The sequence below is a fragment of the Cnephaeus nilssonii genome (assembly GCF_951640355.1).
Source record: "Cnephaeus nilssonii genome assembly, chromosome: 7".
NCBI lineage: Eukaryota > Metazoa > Chordata > Mammalia > Chiroptera > Vespertilionidae > Cnephaeus > Cnephaeus nilssonii.
In genome coordinates, this window is record NC_137078.1 from 13,843,380 (window position 1) to 13,860,350 (window position 16,971).

The following is a 16,971-nucleotide window of genomic DNA, read 5'->3' on the forward strand; positions in this document are numbered from 1 at the left end:
TCAGATTCTCCTGACCATTTCTCCCCTGGCATGTGGTTAAACCATGTGGTAGGGCCCCCTCCCCCACTCCCCCCTTAGAGGAGACCAAGGGGGCTGGAGGAAAGCCCCATCTTATGTCCATACAAGGACAGAAGACAACTGGCAGACCCCAAAAGGTCAGTTTGAAGAAGAAAGTAGTTACACCTTCTGCCCTCTTCAAGGTGTTAAAAGGAACCCTAGACCATTCTCCAGGGCAGCTCTTTGAGCCATCAGCTCCAAATTTCTCTTCTGTGTACTCTCTCTTCAAGTGTGCTTTCTTTTTGCTTGCTTGATAAATCTTCTCTAGTGAGTTTGAGTCTTGGCTCTGAATATTTTTCTTAGCCAGAACTCAAGTACCAAGGTTGTGAGACCCAGGTCTGGTCAGACCCCACCGGGTCAGATAACCTGGTGCAGTTCCCGCCACCTACAACATATGGATCGCTGTGATACTGACGGGATGGATTTAAAAGAACTTGTAAAGGATGCAGCGAGGTGGAGGAGAGTGACAGGTTGGCCTGGGTGAGTGGGAGCAGGGAGAGCAGGGATCACATGGGGGAAAGGTGGATTGTTTCTGTTTTTCAGCAGGGATCACCAGCTCTGATGGTTTCTTCTTCCAAAAAATAGTTGGGAAAGTCCATCAGCACTTTGTAAGCACTGATCTTATTTGGTGAACTGGCTGTAGTCTGATTTCTCCTCAGGCAGAGTTTGTATCGTGTTCTTCCTCGGTTTGATTGGCTGTTTTTTCTCTAAGGATTAATCTATATATATATAAAGAGCCAGGGGGTTTGTAATGACCAAAGGCTCGGCCTAACACCGGAAGTCAGTGCTGGGTTGCCCTGGCGACCCAGCACTGACTGCAGCCAGTGCTGGACAGCAACCCAGCACTGACTGCCAAGGGGGCTGCAGATTAGGCCCAGAGAGAGGTCTGCAGAGAGAGAGGCAGGGTCTGATCTTCAGCCTTAGTGGCAGCTGTTGATCAGTTGTTGCCTCTCTTTTTCTCCGGGCTTCACCAGCAGCCGTGCCTCTGTTTCTCTCTGGGCCTCCGTGGGGCTGCTGATCAGCCCCGCCTCTTTGATCAGGCCCAGAGATAGGCCCAGAGACACTGACTGGCATAGAAACCAACCAATCAGACCCAAATCTGGTGGAGTGCCAGGAGCCAATGGCTGTCTAGGAGGCGGAGCTTTTGACGCTGACTGGCATAGAAACCAACCAATCAGAACCTAATATGGGTGAACTAGGAAGGCAGAACCTAAGGTGGGGGCTGAGGAGGGGTTTTAAGGGCAACAGCTGTTTGCTGTAAGGTGTAAGAAAGCGGTTCAATTTTTTAATGACCGGTTGGCAGTATAGTTCATATGGCTGGCTATCAGTCCAGATATAGGGATTATGTGTTTTTGTCTGCCAGGAGCATTTCCTCCTGCTGAAAAAGGCTTTCCCCCATTTAAGCAATCCTATCCTATATAATCTATACTAATAAAAGGGTAATATGCTAATTATACTGGGTCAACCAGCCATCTTCTGGACATCTGGCATCCTTCCAGACAAAGCCATGGTGGTTGGGGCCAAGGCAGAGGCAGTTAGGGGCGATCAGGCCAGCAGGGGAGGGCAGTTGGGGGAAAGATCAGGCCGTCAGGGGAGGGCTGTTGGGGGCAACCAGGCCGGCAGAGGAGGGCACTAGGGGGCGAGATCAGGCCAGCAGGGAAGGTCAGTTGGGGGTGAGATCAGGTTGGCAAGGGAGGGCAGTTAAGGGTGATCAGGCAGGCAGAGACATTTGGGGGCGAGATCAGGCCAGCAGGGCAGGGCAGTTGGGGGCAATCAGGCAGGCAGGCAGAGGTAGTTAGGGGTGATCAGGCAGGCAGGTGAGCGGTTAGATGCCAGCGGTTCCCGATTGGAGAGGGTGCAGGCTGGGCTGGGGGAACCCCCTCCCACCTGTGCATGAATTTCGTGCACCGGGCCACTAGTCTTATATATTTCATTTGCATAAGAGATCTACTGAACAGGGATTCTCCCTACACTTGTGCTCCATGGAAGTTCTGGCGGCATCTAAAGAGCTTCAGCTCCCTTTTGTCAAGAAGGATGGCTAGTTGGGGAAATATAGTTGTCATTACTTTTTCATATAATTGAATTGATAATTTATATTACTTTTATCTGAAATTTCTTTGGAGACTTTGTGAGGCAAATTTTATATAGCAATCTGGAGTTTTTTTGAGAAAGAAATACAATCTATGTAATAAAAGTTAAGTTGTGCTCTATTTTAAGAAGATCCAAAATATAACAATTTTAAATGAAAAGCAGGTAAATTTGGGATGGAGGTAATTGGATGATGATTTTGCTAATGAATTCTTGGCTTTGTGAAAAGATGTACTTTAGGAATCTTTTGTAATATAAGGTTTCTATGTTTATTTAAATGACTTAGCTTTCAGGAATAATATTTTTGGAATAAGGAACAGTCTATCTAGGTATTATATAATCTTGGACAAGCATTAGTAATGATTAAGACCCCTCAGATAATGCTAGTAAGACAAGTAGAATCTTCTTATACATATGTGCTGTCTGACCATTCCCAATTACTGTAGGTTTTGTGGAAGTTGTCCCATCTGTTTCCTTGCATGCTGCGCCTGCATAATGAAATCAAGCCCTAGTGATATTTTGGTCAGTGCAAGGTTGGTGAGGTGTGAGCATTGCATAGAGAGCAAAATTTTATACTAAGCTTTGTTTTATCTACTGCATCCCCATTAGGTAGATGTCATCTGTGTTTAGTGTATACTTCAGAATAATTTTTCATCCATATAGGAATCTGTCATATAAATAGCTTAACTTTTGAAAGTCATCCTGTCTCTAAAATAAATCTGGTTGATGTCGGAACCTCCAGCTATCACCTTTCCCTCTTCTCTCTTGCCCTCTAAATCCTTCACACACAATGACTAATCCTTAGAAGTCATTAGAGATGTGCTATATAGGAAGTGCTGTAGCATTTTCCTGAAATCATTAATACAGTGTAATTAGGTACTTGCTCTGATGCTTAAAGATGTGAATTATGGCTGCACTGGTGTGGCTCAGTGATTGAGTAGTGACCTATGAACCAGGAGGTCATGGTTTGATTCCTGGTCAGTGCACAGGCCGGGGTTGCTGCCTTGATCCCCAGTAGGGGGCGTGCCGGAGGCAGCCAATTAATGATTCTCTCTCATCATTGATGTTTCTCTTTTTTCTTCTCCCTTCCTCTTTGAAATCAATAAAAATATATTTAGAGCGTGGGCCTGGGGACTGAGGGTTCCCGGGTTCGATATTGGTCAAGGGCACATGCCCAGGTTGCAGGCTCAATCTCCAGTAGAAGGCGTGCAGGAGGCAGTCGATCAATGATTCTCTGTCATTATTGATGTTTCCATTTCACTTTCCCTCTTCCTTCCTCTCTGAAAATCAATAAAAATATTTAAAAATAAATAAAAATAGTTTTTAAAAAAGACTGGAAAGAACCCTAGTTATCTTTTAAAAAAAAGGTTTGAATTATGGTACAAAAAATAGAGCTACTCAATAAATATGTGATGTGAAGGAAAGTAATTTGTTATTTCCCATCACTCTGTGGGTTGATTGGGCAGTCCTTCTGTTATACACATGTAGGCTGTTATTCATGCAGCTGATTTCAGATGGCAACTAAGCTGGGCTAGAAGTTGGCTTGTCTGACCTGTCTGGTGTCTTGGTGCTGGCTGTTGGCTGGGATATTTTGATTCTCCTTCTCATGGCATCTCAGGAAAGTAAATGTCTTACAGTATCTTTATTTGTTTGCTTGCTTATTTATTTATTTATTTATTTATTTATTTATTTAAATTTTCCCCTGAGGAGGACATGTTTTTTATTGGATTTAGAGAGAGGAGGGGAGAGGGAGGGAGAGAGAGAGAGAGAAGCATTTGTATGAGAGAGAAACATTGATTGGTTGCCTCCCACATGTGTCCTGACCGGAGATCAAACCTGCAACCTGGGTATGTGCCCTTGACTGGGAACCGAACCCCTGACCCTTCAGTGCAGGAGATGATGCTCCAACCAACTGAGCCATACTGGCCAGGGCAATATTTTTAAATAACCATTGGTATTGAAGTCTTGTGGTTTTTGTGTTTTTCCTATGTGAAATAAAAATCCTAGTAGTTTTAAAAGTGTAGTTTAAGGTTGAAGAAATGGAATGAGAATAGTAACCAAAAACAAAGACAGGGTTTACAATCTGGTAAGCAAGATAAATAATCAAATAATCATGTAGAAAAATGTAGTTCTATGTGGAAAATGACCTAAATGTTCAATGGGAAAGTGGCCTTTTTTGATTTGAATGAGTGATAATCCATGCCTCTGTTTCTGGCTTGCAATTTGAGGGGGTGGTAGTGGCACAATGATGTCTTTTTTGGGAAGGTACCTATGAGGATAGTACAATATATTTATTCACAAAGCAAGAAAGTATCAGAATCCTACTTTATACTTCCTTTCTCCAGAATGGGCTAATGACTTATCATGCATGGATTTTACCTTTATATTTTTCCCTGTTTTTGCAGATGCCACAAAGTTCTGCTAACCTCCTTCTTTGATAAAATCAAAGCTACTTAGAACTCATTTTAGTGCACCACTCCTGAGCTATTGGCTCACATCTCCCTGCCCAGGTGCCACCCACCGTGGCAGATCCCCTGAGCTGCATTGTGCTGTAGATTTATGTCCTCTCAGACCATCCCCAGGCATAGGGGACACAGATGACATTTAGAGTGGGACCAGAGCTTTTTCCAGAGTCAGACTGCTGGTGAGGTCACTGGAGAGTTCTGGAAGGTCTCTTAATTGAAAATTTCATGGTAGTTTTTTGGCATGTACTTTAGGTTGCGGTGCAACCCTTTTGGGCATAGACTTTCTTCTTGAATATGACTAGCACAGTGGTTGACATATACCAGTGCTCAAGAAATAGATTTTTTTCTCTTTTGCATGCAAGGGAGTTACAAATATTCTGTGGATGAGGATGATTTGAGCCAAGAATCAAAGGATAGTTTCCTCATTCATTCACCAGAAGCTGTAATCTATCTGGTATGGTTTTGGTAACTCTATGGAATGAGAATAATAACCAGAAACAAAGATAGGGTTTGCAATCTGGTAAGCAAGACAAATCATCAAGTAATCTTGTAGAAAAATATAAATCTACATGGAAATGTTCAATGGGAAAGTGGTGAAATAAATTATAATGTGTTCTTTTTATTTAATGTAATATAGTCTTCAAAATTGTTTCAAAGCTTTGTAAAATGATTGCAGTAACTTTGGGTATTTAAAAATGGGGCTATAAAAGTATAGCATATAACCTAAAAGAACAAATGCATGTTTGCCTATGATATGAAAATTGATTATATAGCACACTGAACAATAGTTACACCCAGGGGTGAGATTGTGAAGGATAGAGCATGCTCTTTTTAAATAACACTGGTTTTGCCAGGTGGCAAGTAAAGTTGTTTTTTTGTCATATAACATCTTGTAACCACTTAGGTGCGTGCTCTGTGTGCTTAATTGAGGAACTAAAGCCTTAACATGTGTTCTTTCTCTGGTCATGGTTTATGTATTTTTCCTCTTTTTCATTTTGGATTTGATGGAGCAAGAAGTAAGCTAAATGTCACTGAGAATTCTTCTTGCTGACTGTGACCAGGGTGGTCCTGGTGACAGCCCTCATCCCATGGGGCTGCTGGAGATATGACTTATGGCACTGAACCCCTCTCAGTGTCTGCCCAAGAAGGATTTGTCTTCCTCTGTTGTTGTTTGTTTTGTCTGATATTTTGAAGAGAAAAAATGGTGTCCAAAGAAAGTTTTAGAAATGCTTCCAGAGGTAATGATGGGAGTTTGATTTTTTTATCTGTATTCCTCTTCATGTGACTAAGCTTCTGTGTTATTCATCTGGATTGTTGTGGATTATTTCTACTATTTTATAAGTGATGGGTCCCATCTTCTCTAAAACCTACCAAAATTTATGGTTTTACTTTAAACTTTTCTTTTGGGAGCCACTACAGTGTCATTAAATTTTTAAAATAATACTGTTTTTATTTTTCAATTAGAGTTGAGGTACAATATAGTTTCAGGTGCATAACCCAGTGATTGGACATTTATGTAACTTACAAAGTGATCATCTCAATAAATCTCGTACCATCTAACACCATACATAGTTATTATATTACTAGAGGCCCCGTGTAAGAATACGTGCACGGGTGGGGTCCAGCCAGCCTGCCCTGATGGGGGCCATTTGGGGCTGGGCTGGTGGGGGAAGGGTCGTGGGAGGTTGGTCACTGGCCCCTCCCCTGATTGGGGCCCAATTGGGGCTGGGCCAGCCGGGGGGGGGGGAGGGGCTGTGGGAGGTCGGCCAGCCCTGCCCCTGATAGAGGGGGCACAAATCAGGGGGGATCGCGGAAGGTTTGGGGGGCCGATGGGGGGTGGGCTGCAGTTGTGTCATAGCGACCAGTCGTTTCAGTCATTCCATTGTTCTGGTCGCTTGGCTTTTATATACATAGACTAGGGGCCCAGTGCATGAATTTGTGCACCTTGAAAGGAACTGTGGGCCACAAGGCTGCTGTGGGCACAGGGGCGGGTCTTGGCCCATCCTCTGCACCCCGCCCAGCCCCTTTCGCTGTGGCCCCCATTCCCCTCTCTGCCAGCAGCCCTGCTCCTGCTGCCACTGCTCGCATGTGCTGGTGACGCCAGCCCCACTCACACCCGCTAACTGCATGGAGCGATTGGGACCGGTGCCAGTGGTGGGTGCGAGCGGGGCTGGTGTTTTCAGCGGGTGCAAGTAGTGGCTGCTGCCCCGATCGCCCCTCAGGAGCAGGGGGAGGTGGAAAAGCCCTGAGGGGCAATCGGGGCCGGCAGCTGCCGTTTGCACCTGCTGATGGCACCGAGCAATCGGGTGCGAGTGGTGGTTCCGGCGTCAGTAGTGGGTGCTAACGGGGCCAGCGCCGGCAACAAGTGCAACCACCGGGTGGGACCGTGGTGCATGGGAGCAAAGAATTTTCAGTAACCATCAGAGGCTTGCCCCGATGGCAGTGACCAGCACCCCGCCTTGGTCTGGCGCCCCCACTCACCTGTTCCACCATCCCGCTGCGGCCATCACCCGCCATGTTCCGCACTCTGCTGCCTGCTGCCGACGCCCACCATGTTCTGTGTGCGCCCCCTAGTGGTCAGCACACGTCATATATTCTACCTCAACTCGGTTGTTCTGCTGTTCGGTCTATTTGCATATTAAGGTTTTATATATATAAATTATTGACTATGTTTCCTATGCTGTACTTTACTGGTACATCCCATGACTATTCTGTACCTAATTTGTATTTTAAAAAATTCTTATTTTTTAAAGTATTATATATGTCCCCCTTATCCCCCACTGTTTATTTGTTATTTAAAGCACCTGTACATTTTCAAGGGAAAAATTAAAAGTATTTATTATGAGGATACTGATGATATAACGATAAGGATAGAATACAGCATGTAATTTATCATAAAATGCGAAAAGTTTAGTTTTCTGTCTAATCTGTTATTTTTTTTCTCTTGAGAAAGTTTTTCTTTCTTTTTATATTCTACTAGAGGCCGGTGTATGAATTTGTGAATGGGTGGGGTCTGGCTGGGGGGAGGGACTGCGGGTGGTTGGCCGGCCGGCCGGGCCCCCTGGTCGAACTCCCGGTTGAGGGTTCCGTTTGCACATTAGCCTTTTATTATATAGGATTGCGTATTTTAAAGGCCCAGTGGGTCATTTAAAATGATATAGTTCTAATGTACAGGATAATGTTGCATATAGACTATCTTTCATGACATCTTGAACTTAACCTGCTTTGTATAGTAAAGACAAGTCTTGGACTTATGAAGACAGGGTTATTTTTCCCTCATCATTTAAGAGATGTTCAAAGATTTCCTACAGCTTTCTTTACACCCACGATTACACAAGTAGCGAGTTATGCTTTTCTTATAGACTTTTCATTATGAGTTTCTGTTATGTTATGAATATCTAGGATGAAAAGCAGCTGACATATATAATCTTAACCAGGGTTTCCTGCCAGCCACCTGGGAAGACAGAGCAGAATGGCCAGGTTGGTGAAAGTCTCATTACTGCTGGGCGTTAGGGAATAGCTGGCAGGAAGTGGTCTCACCAAGGACTTTCCCGGCTGAGCCTGGTTCTGCAGTGACAGCAGCTCCTATTGTACAGGGCTGTGAAATTATTCAGAAAAGCGTGAGGATAATGCATGTACATTTTTCCTGCTTGAAACTGGTTGGCATTTACTTTTGGGGTTTATTCTCTTCACCAATTAATTTATAATTGTTTCCATTTTTTCTTTCTTTACCTGCCAATCACTGCTTTTTTCAGGAATAATTACATGGAAGAGACTGCCATTGTTTTACCGAAGTGTTTGTTACAGCTCCTTTCTGCTATTATGTGAAACTATGGGTCCTCCCACCCCTGAACTGTCTTCCCGTCTCTTTTTCAGTTCTTCTGCTTCTTGTGTTTTGAACATTGTGCTGAAGAGCATTTGAACCATTTTTGTGAAATGAATTTCCATTTACCAAAATATGAAGAGTACACATTCAGGGACCCTAAACTGGTATATAATAAACTCTATACAAACAGTGTTTGAAAAATTGTAGCTGTTTGTCCTGACACTGATGAAATGATGAAATCTAGCCTTTCTGCCTTTCTGGGTTTGGCTTGCAGCCCCTGAGACGTAATCCCTTTTCTAGAAAGATGTGCACTAAGAGTGCTGTGTTCAGTTGAAGGAGAGCCAGGCAGGCTCTCCATGGAGAACAGATCACATATTTCCTTTGTCACTTTCCTACCTCCTTAGGTTGTCATGTTGAGAGACATGCCATCTTGCAGCAGGAAGGAGTTTGTTAGCAAGCACTGGCAAACATCTGGGTCCTTGTACTTCTTATGTAGCTCACAGGTGCAGATCTCAAGAAATGTGAGATTTTATCAAATATGGCTTTCACTTTCAAAAGTGGTCCTTTTAATTTTGGTTAGTCTTTTTGTGTTAAAAAAAGAATGTTTCTATGTTGCTTGGTTACTCCATAGATACATGGTATATTAATCCTTTTGGATATCTCTTTGTAAGCTGGCACTTTTGTAGATGTTTTAAAATCTGGTGTTTTTTTTCCTTCTTTTCAAAGGGAAGAGGAATTGCTGCCCTGGCCGGTGTGGCTCAGGTTGTTGGGCATTGTCCTGTGCACCTAGAGTAAGGTGACCAGATTTTAACATTGGTAAAGCGGGACACCATTGACCGGGGAGGGGGTTCTTGATTAAAAATTTGGTCTATATGGAGCAACAAAAATTTTCATAGAACGCAAAAATATTATTGTAATATATTTTTTAAAATTTCAATGTAAGTACAATTTACAAATATAATAAATAAAAAATTACGTATAGTATTATTTTATTCCTTGGCATATTTCTCATTTGAGTGAATTTTTTTTTTTAATATATTTTATTGATTTTTTACAGAGAGGAAGGGAGAGGGATAGAGAGCTAGAAACATCGATGAGAGAGAATCATCGACCAGCTGCCTCCTGCACACCCCCCACCAGGGATGTGCCCACAGCCAATGTACATGCCCTTGACCGGAATCGAACCTGGGACCCTTCAGTCCGTAGACCGACGCTCTATCCATTGAGCCAAACCGGTTTCGGCTCATTTGAGTGAATTTTTTTTAGTAGATGGCTGTCGTTGTTTAAAAGGTCATGAATTTGCCGTAACGTAAGTCGTAAGTGTCACTTTCAAGGCCGGCACTAGACTTTTTGCTGCCACTATAAAATATAAATAATACAAGTACTGTCTGCTAAATTCAAGAAAATGTATGTATTTATGAAATAAATAAATTACTTACCTATATTATCTGAATAGCTGATTTGTAATGACATCACTTGTTTAACTAGCTTACTAGCACGCAGTACGATGTGTATCGTCTGAGAGACAGTTACAAAATGTTTTCGTCGTTGCCAGTCCCAAAAAATGCCATTGTTCATTAAGTCCAAACAATGGTGGTCGAATTCTAACAACTGATCAACAATGCGAACTTTGATAAGCAGTTCTCGATAATCAGTTCTCAACAATTATTTGTTATTATTAAAGTTTAACATTATAAAATTAACAAAAATAATATAAAACTCATATCCTGGCTAAATAGCCACATAGCCGCTGCAAACCGTGTATTCCCTTCCAGTTCTCCCGCTGTTCCCTAGCTTGTCGTGCATTCTTTCCAAAAATCGGGACTTTTTTAAAACGTCGTGGGACACGGAACAAATTGTTAAAAATTGGGACTGTCCCGCCAAAAGCGGACGTCTGGTCACCTTAACCTAGAGGTTACTGGTTCTGATTCCTGGTCAGGGCACATGCCTTTATTGTGGGCTCCATCCCTGGTAGGGGGCGTTAAGCGGGGCAGCCAATCAGTGTTTCTCTCTCTCTCCCTCTCCCTTCCTTCCTCACCCTCTAAAAATCAATAAAAAATATATACATTTTTTAAAAGGGAAGAGGAATTGCTGAATACTATGTACCATAGCACTTGAGGCAATGTACAGCTTGAATATTGCAGCAAAGGAAACTGTCAGAGTGATGCAATAGTAATTTTTTGCTCTCTGATGCAAAGTGCACCTAACAAAAATGTTAAATGCAGCCCCTTCTGCCAGCTAGCAGCAGGACAGGCAGGGACTGGCATGATCCACACTGCTTTGTCTGCTTCCCTATGCAGGGGCTGGTTTTAGCTGTGTCCAGCCTCCAGGCGTTAGGGATATAAGGATCACTCAGCTGCTGAAGAGCAGGAGCCACAAGCATTTCTAGTAGGCTGTGCAATCTTCCTATCACTCAAGCAACAGGTTCTTAAAAGTATCAGAAATATTTTCCATATATTTTCAGTCTAGCCATTAAAGAAATTATCCATTATCCAGGACGGTGCCACAATTTTTTTTAAATATATATATATATATATATATATATATATATATATATGTATATATATATGTATATATGTATATATATACACACACACACACGTATGTGTGTGTGTATATATATATATACATATATATATGTATTTAAAATAATTCTTTATTGTTGAAAGTATTACATATGTCCCCTTTTTTCCCCATTGACTCCCTCCAGCCTGCCACCACCTCCCCCTACCCTTCCTCCCCTGCCCTAGTCCCTCACTGCCCTATTGTCTGTGGCCCTGGGCCGTGCATATACGCATACAAAGTTCTTGGTTGATTACTTACCACCCACCCACCCACCCACCCACCCACTCTGCCCGACCTTCCCTCCCAGATTCTACACTCTGTTCCATTCTTCCATGTCTCTGGATCCACTCTCTTCATCAGTTTATTTTGTTACTTAGATTCTACATTATGAGTGAGATCATGTTATACTTGTCTTTCTCTGACAAACTTATTTCTCTTAGTCTGATACTCTCCAGGTCCCTCCATGCTGTCTCAAAGGGTAAGAGATTCTTATTTTTTACTGTTGCAAAGTATTCCATGGTATAAATGTTCTACAGCTTTTTTATCCACTCATCTGCTGATGGGCACTTGGGCTGTGTCCAGATCTTAGCTATTGTAAATTGTGCTGCTATGAACATAGGAGTGCATACCTTCTTTTTGATTGGTGTTTTGGGTTTCTTAGGATATATTCCTTGAAGTGGGACGGTCATTGGGTCAAATGGCAGTTCCATATTTAATTTTTTTGAGGAAACTCCATAATGGCTGTACCAGTCTGCATTCCCAGCAGCAGTATACTAGGGTTTCCTTTTCTCCACATCCTTGCCAGTACTTGTCATTTGTTGATTTGTTGATGGTAGCCATTCTCACAGGTGTGAGGTGATACCTTTTTGTCGTTTTAATATGCATCTCTCTGATGATCAGTGACTTTGAGCATTATTTCATTTGTCTTTTGGTTGTCTGTATGTCAACTTTGGAGAAGTATGTATTTAGGTCCTTTGCCCATTTTTTAATTGGGTTGTTTGTCTTCCTTTTGTTAAGTTGTATGAGTTCCTTATATATTTTGGATATTAACCCTTTATCACAGTGGTTCTCAACCTTTCTAATGCCGCGACCCTTTAATACAGTTTCTCATGTTGTGGTGACCCCCAACCATAAAATTATTTTCGTTGCTACTTCATAACTGTAATTTTGCTACTGTTAAGGAATCATAATGTAAATATCTGTGTTTTCCGATGGTGTTAGGCTCTACAGCAGCGGTTCTCAACGTGAGGGTCGTGACCCATAGGTTGAGAACTGCTAGCAGGGTTGCCTAAGACCATCAGAAAACACAGATATTTACATTACGATTCATAACAGTAGCAAAATTACAGTTATGAAGTAGCAACGAAAATAATTTTATGGTTGGGGGTCACCACAACATGAGGAACTGTATTAAAGGGTTGCGGCATTAGAAAGGTTGAGAACCACTGCTTTATCAGATCTATCATTGCCAAATATGTTCTCTCATACAGTGGGCTCCCTTTTTGTTTTGTTGATGTTTTCTTTTGCTGTGCAGAAGCTTTTTATTTTGATGTAGTCCCATTTGTTTATTTTCTCCTTAGTTTGCTTTGCCCTAGGAGCTGTATCCATAAACATATTGCTACGAGAGATGTCTGAGATTTTGCTGCCTATGATTTGTTCTAGGATTTTTATGTTTTTAAGAGTTGCATTTAAATTTAAGTCTTTTATCCATTTTAAGTTTATTTTTGTGTATGGTGTAAGTTGGTGGTCTAGTTTCATTTTTTTGCATGTATCTGTCCAATTTTCCCAACACTATTTATTGAAGACTGTCTTGACTCCAATGTATGCTCTTGCCTCCTTTGTCAAGTATTAATTGAGCGTAATAGCTTGGGTGATTTATGGGTTCTGTGTTCTATTCCATTGATCTACAGACCTGTTCTTGTGTCAGTTCTAGGCTGTTGTTACGGTGGCTTTGCAGTATAACTTGAAATCTGGTATTGTGATTCTTCTAACTTTGTTTTTCTTTCCCAAGATTTCTGCAGCTATTTAGGGTCTTTTTAAAAAAATTTTTATTCCACATAAATTTTTGGAGTATTTTTTCTAGATCTGTGAAATATGCTATTGGTATTTTAATAGGGATTGCATTTAATCTATAGATTGCCTTGGGTAGTATGGACATTTTAATGATGTTGATTTTACCAGTCCATGAACATGGTATATCCTTTCACTTATTTATATCACAATTTTTGCTTAGTGTTAAATTTATTTCAGTGATTATTTTTCTTTTTTCTTTCTATTTTTTTTATTAAGGTATTATATGTGTACATATCTTACCAATGCCCCCTCCCCCTGCTCCCATACATGCCCTCACACCCCATTGAGTGTTTTGCATCCATTGGTTATGCTTATATGCATGCATACAAGTCCTTCGGTTGATCTCTTATCTCCCCCACCTCTCCCTAATCTTCCCGCTGTAATATGACAGTCTGTTTGATGCTTTACTGCCTCTATATCTATCTTTTTGTTCATCAGTTTATAATGTTCTTTATTATCCACAAATGAGTGAGATCATGTGGTATTTTTCTTTCATTGACTGGCTTATTTCACTTAGCATAATGCTCTCCAGTTCCATCCAGTTTGCTGCAAATTGTAAGAATTCCTTCTTTTATATGGCAGCATAGTATTCCATTGTGTAGATGTACCATAGTTTTCTGATCCAGTCATCTGCTGACAGGCACCTAGGCTGTTTCCAAATCTTAGCTATTGTACATTGTACTGCTATGAACATAGGGGTGCATATATCCTTTCTGATTGGGTGTTTCTAATCTCTTAGGATATATTCCTAGGAGAGGGATTACTGGGTCAAATGGGAGTTCCATTTTTAGTTTTTTGAGGAAACTCCATACTGTTCTCCACAGTAGCGGCACCAGTCTGCATTCCTACCAGCAGTGCACGAGGGTTCCTTTTTCTCCGCATCCTCGCGAACACTTGTTGTTTGTTGATTTGTTGATGATACCCATTCTGACAGGTGTGAGATGGTATCGCATTGTCGTTTTGATTTGCATCTCTCGGGTAATTAATGACTTTGAGCATGTTTTCATGTATCTCTTGGCCTTCCTTCTGTCTTCTTTTGAAAAGATTCTATTTAGGTCAGTTGCCCATTTTTTTATTGGATCATTTATCTTCCTTTTATTAAGTTGTATAAGTTGCCTGTAGATGTTGGAGATTAAACATTTATCAGTGATAACATTTGCAAATATGTTCTCCCCTGCAGTGGGCTTTCTTGTTGTTTTGTTGATGGTTTCTTTTGCTGTGCAAAAGCTTTTTATTGTGATGTAGTCCCATTTGTTTATTTTATCTTTACCTTCCATTGCCCTAGGAGCAGTATCAGTGAAGAAGTTCTTTCGGCATATGTCTTAGATTTTGCTGCCTGTGGATTCCTCTACTATTTTTATGGTTTCCCGTCTTATGTTTAAGTCCTGTATCCATTTTGAGTTGATTTTTGTGTATGGTGTAAGGTGGTGGTCTAGTTTCATTTTTTTTGCATGTATCTGTCCAATTTTCCCAACACCATTTATTGAAAAGACTTTCTTGACTCCATTGTGTGTTCATGCCTCCTTTGTCAAATATCAATTGAGCATAGCGGTTTGGGTCGATATCTGGATTCTCTATTCTATTCCATTGGTCTATATGTTTGTTCTTGTGCCAGTACCAGGCTGTTTTGAGAACAGTGGCTTTGTAATACAGCTTGAAATCTGGTATTGAGATCCCACCTACTTTATTCTTTTTTCTCAGGATTGCTTTGGCTATTCGGGGTCTTTTTTATTCCAGATGAATTTTTGGAGAGTTCTTTCTAGGTCTGTGAAATATGCCATTGGTATTTTAATGCGTAGTGCATTGAATCTATAGATTGCTTTGGGTAGTATGGACATTTTAATGATGTTGATTCTACCAATCCATGAACATGGTATGCTCTTCCATCTTTTTACGTCTTCCTGTATCTCTTTTTTCAGTGTCCTGTAGTTTTCCGCGGATAGGTCTTTTACCTCCTTAGTTAAGTTCATTCCTAGGTATCTTAATTTTTGGTGTAATGGTAAATGGGATTGCTTTTTTAGTCTCTCTTTCTGTAATAAACTATTGGTGTATAGAAATGCCATAGATTTCTTGGTATTAATTTTGTATCCTGCTACATTGCCGAATTCATTTATTAAGTCTATTAGTTTTTTGATGGAGTCTTTCGGGTTTTTTATGTACAATATCATGTCATCTGCAAATAAGGACAGCTTTACTTCTTCTTTTCCAATTTGGATGCCTTTTATTTCTTCTTCTTGTCTAATCTCAATGACTTCCAGTACTATGTCAAACAGGAGTGGTGAGAGTGGGGATCTCTGTCTTTTTCCTGTTCTTAGGGGAAATGGTTTTAGTTTTTGCCCATTGAGTATGATGTTAGCTGTGGGTTTATCATATATAGCTTTTATTATGTTGAGGTGTGATCCTTCTATTCCCACCTTGTTGAGAGTTTTTATCAAGAAAGGGTGTTGGACTTTGTCAAATGCTGTTTCTGCATCAATTGATATGACTATGTGATTTTTATCTCTCAATTTGTTTATGTGATATATCATGTTTATTGATTTGTGGACATTGTACCATCCTTGCATTCCTGGGATAAATCCTACTTGGTCATGGTGTATGATCTTTCTGATGTACTGCTGGATCCTATTTGCTAGAATTTTGTTCAGGATTTTGGCATCTATGTTCATGAGGGATATTGGTCTGTAATTCTCTTTCATTGTGTTGTCTTTATCTGGTTTTGGTATTAGGGTGATGCTGGCTTCATAGAAGGAGCTTGGATGTGTTCCTTCCTCTTGAATTTTTTTGAATAGTCTGAGGGGGATAGGTTTTAGTTCTTCCTTGCATGTTTGGTAAAACTCCCCTGTGAAGCCATCTGGCCTCAGGCTTTTGTTTGCTGGAAGCTTTTTGATGACTGCTTTAATTCCTTCCATAGTTACTGGCCTATTGCGATGTTTAGATTCTTCCTGATTGAGTTTTGGAAGGTTATATTTTTCTAGGAATATGTCCATTTCCTCCAGGTTGTCCAGTTTGTTGGAATAGAGTTGTTCATAGTATTTTTTAACAATCCTTTGTATTTCGGTTGGGTCTTTTGTTATTTCACATCTATCATTTCTGATTTTGTTTATTTGGGTCCTCTCTCTTTGCTTCTTGGTGAGCCTGGCTAGAGGTTCTTCAATCTTGTTTATCCTTTCAAAGAACCAGCTCTTGGTTTTGTTGATCTTTTGTATTGTTTCTTTGGTGTCTATGTCATTTATCTCTGCTCTGATCTTTCTTATTTCCATCCTTCTGCTTACACTGGGCTTTTCTTGTTGCTCTCTTTATAACTCTTTGATTTGTAGGGTTGAGTAATTTATTACCAGTGTTTCTTGTTTTTTGCAGTAGGCTTGTAGAGCTATGAACTTCCCTCTCAAGACTGCTTTCACTGTGTCCCATAGATTTTGGATTGTTGTATTTTCATTGTCATTTGTTGCCATGATGTTTTTTTATTTCTTCCTTGATCTCTCTGGTTACCCACTCATTGTTTAATAGCATGCTGTTTAGTCTCCACGTGTTTGGTTTTTTTTGTATTGTTTTTATTGTATTTGATTTCCAGTTTTATGCCACTGTGATCTGAGAAGATGCTTGATATGATTTCTGTCTTCTTGAATTTGAAGAGACTTTGCCTATCACCCAACATATGGTCTATCTTTGAATATGACCCATGTGCACTTTAGAAGAATGTATATTCTTTGGCTTTGCAGTGAAATGTTCTGAAGATGTCAATTAATTCCATCTGGTCTAGTGAATCATTTAGGATTGATGTTTCTTTGCTGGTTTTTTGTTTAGAGGTTTTGTCCAATGGTGATAGTGGGGTATTAACCCATTGCACTCACTTGCTTTTTTTCTCGATTCCTTTATTCTACTCGGGATTTAATTTTT

The 16,971-nt window shown here is 40.8% G+C and overlaps 1 protein-coding gene across 9 annotated transcripts in view; it reads left to right on the forward strand.

The window, feature by feature from the left end:
- The window catches only part of FARS2 (phenylalanyl-tRNA synthetase 2, mitochondrial), a 572,601-nt gene that overhangs the window by 70,617 nt on the left and 485,013 nt on the right, over nt 1-16,971 (forward strand). The gene's annotated exons all lie outside the window — the stretch shown is intronic.